Genomic DNA, 2,729 nt, shown 5'->3' on the forward strand with positions numbered 1-2,729 from the left:
GATATTTCAAAACTTTTCATCCCTCCTCAAACTTCTCATACCTCCCCTCTGCCCCCACCTTCTCAGCTTGAGGACCTTGTCTCATAATTCGCTGAAAAAATTTCATTTCCAGTCATTTGCTGAGAGCCCCCACTTATCCCCTCCTTTTTATTTCACAACACTCATATGCCTTCTGTTATCATCTCCTCCTTCACCCCTGATTCACACAGAAAAATGTGCTGAGGTAAATCCCTCATCATGAAGAAATGATCCCATTCCATCCCTTCTTTTCCAGCAGATTGCTCTCTTTATCATCATCATTCTCTTCCTAATCTTAAATCTCACCATGTCTACTTGCTTTCCTCCTTTTCCCAAATACATCCTGGTCTCTTCCATTCTTAAAAAAGCCCCTGACTTGTTCTGACTATCCCTGATAGCACCTTATATCGCTCCTTTGAGAAGATTAAGATTGATCCTGTATCATTTGTTTATTGGTCCTATTTACAATTAATTGATTTTTATGCTGTAAATGCTTTTGTTCTGTAACTGCTTAAATCATGGTTCTTTATTTCTGAACTTAAAACTCAGAGTTCTGCTGGCCTGTTTAAAAATCCAGCTCTTTTTGCCTTAAGGAATTTAACTGACCTTGGGGGATATGTGTGAAAGCAAGGGAGTTGGGCCTACTATCTTTACACCCCCAAGCTATCTTTCAAGGATGTCTGGTTTGCTGTCCAGAAGTCTGGGTTGCTTTCTCACACCTGCAGTCAAACAATGAACCCTTCTTAGTCTCATGAGAGCAGAAGGGGAGGTTGTTGCTAACCCTGTTACCAAAATTCCAACCAATCATTTTGTTCCTCGTGCCTCAGTTTTGTAACCAAACATGTTGCCCTCAATCCCATGATGTCATCTACCTTGTTATTTGTTCTGTACTCCCCAAAACTTATGAAAGGGGACTGTCTTCTTGCTCGGGGTCCTTGGCATAAATGGCAAGCCATTGACCCATTTATTGGCAGGGACCATTCCCCTATTAATAAATGTTATCCTTCTCAGAGATTTGCCTCAGTTTGCCTTTTTATTAAATTTCAATCACAACATCTCTCTTTCATAGGTAAACTCATTGAGAAAGTTATATCTACAAACAGGTTTTTGTGATATTTCTGGGTTCTATGACATTGCACTCTCTTGGTTCTCTTCCAACTTCTCTGACCACTTCTCAATCTGCTTTTCTGAATCTTCATCAAGGTCATACTCACTATCTGTGGGTGTCTTCTAATATTTTGTACTGGGTCCTCTTCTCTTCTCTCTCTCTCTATTTTTAACTTGGTACTCTTATCAGCTCCCGTGGACTCAATTATCATCTTTATGTAGATGCTTCTCAGATCTATCTCTCTGCTGACGTCCAGTCTTGTGTCTCCACCTGTCTATTACACATTTAAACTGGGTGTTCTGTAGATATTTTCAATTCAACATGTCCCAAACTGAACTAATTTTGTTTCCACCAAATTTCTCCCCTCTTCTTAACTTCCTTATCCCTGTTGGGGTCACCAGCATTCTCTTAGTCACCCAGGCTCACTATATTTCACATCATCTTCAAGATTTCCTTTGCACTCACTCCACATATCCAATCTATTGTCAAATCCTGTCATTTCTATCTTTGCATCATTTTTTGGTAAACGTCCCCTTCTTTCTACTCTCATAACCACCACCCTGGGACAGGCCCTTATCACTTTGCACCTACATCACTCTTCCTTCTACATCAATAGCCTTCTGGTTGACCTTCCAGCTACAAGTCTCTCCACTCTAGTCCATCTTCCATTCAGCTGCCAATGTGATCTGCCAAAAGTACAGGTGTGATCATGTGATCCTTCCTTTTCAATAAACTCCAATGGCATCCTATTACTTCCAGGATCAAATATAAAATCCCGTGTCTGACTTTTAAAGTCCTCAACAACCATGCCCCTTTCTGCTTTTATATTTTTTGTATTTATACTTTCCTCTCTTCTATCTCCTCAAAATGCAATGACACAGGCCTTTTTGCTATTCTTCACTGGACATGACACTTCATCTCCCAATTCCATGACTAGTTTCCCTGGCTACCTTCAAATTGTTGTTCAGTTGCCTTTTAGTCGTGTCTTTTTTTTTTTTTTTGCAAAAAATGTGTAATTTAATTTAATCAGTTTTCATATTCTAGATCCTTGAGGAATAGAGCATCACTCGGATCTTACATCCAATGGCCTTGGCAGGATGATTGCTTCTGAACTTGGCTGGAACCATTCCACTATTTCCATGAGCTCGAGTAACTTTTCCCCAGATAACTCTTGTTCTATCTGGTTTCCCACCAGGAGTCACTGTGTTGTTTTTGGCATTGTATACATAAGCATATCTCTTATCCAAATAGAATTCAGTTTCATCATGAGCATAGACTCCTTCAATTTTCAGAAGAGCTGTATATTCCCTCTGGTTCCCGTAGACCTCGCTTGTAACCAGCAAAAATGGCCTTGGACCACAGTCTTCTAGACATTATGCTGTTCTAGAAGTCCTGTTTCCAGCAGGCCTCTCTGGCTCCAAGATGGAGGAAAAAGGAAGTATCTCAGTCATGTCTTACTCTTCATGATGCCATTTGGGGTTTTCTTGGCAAAGATACTGGAGTGGTTTGCCATTTCCTTCTCCAGGTTATTTTCCAGATGAGGAAACTGAGGCAATCAGGGTTAAGTGACTTGCCCAGGGTCACACTATTACTACGTGTCTGA

At 40.5% G+C, this 2,729-nt stretch overlaps 1 pseudogene; it reads right to left on the minus strand.

The window, feature by feature from the left end:
* Nucleotides 1-2,166: 2,166 nt before the first annotated feature.
* LOC114025192 lies at nucleotides 2,167-2,500 on the minus strand (annotated as a pseudogene).
* Between the last annotated feature and the right edge of the window lie 229 nt (nucleotides 2,501-2,729).

This window comes from Vombatus ursinus, unplaced genomic scaffold (genome assembly GCF_900497805.2).
Source record: "Vombatus ursinus unplaced genomic scaffold, bare-nosed wombat genome assembly UNPS02014830.1, whole genome shotgun sequence".
Lineage (NCBI taxonomy): Eukaryota > Metazoa > Chordata > Mammalia > Diprotodontia > Vombatidae > Vombatus > Vombatus ursinus.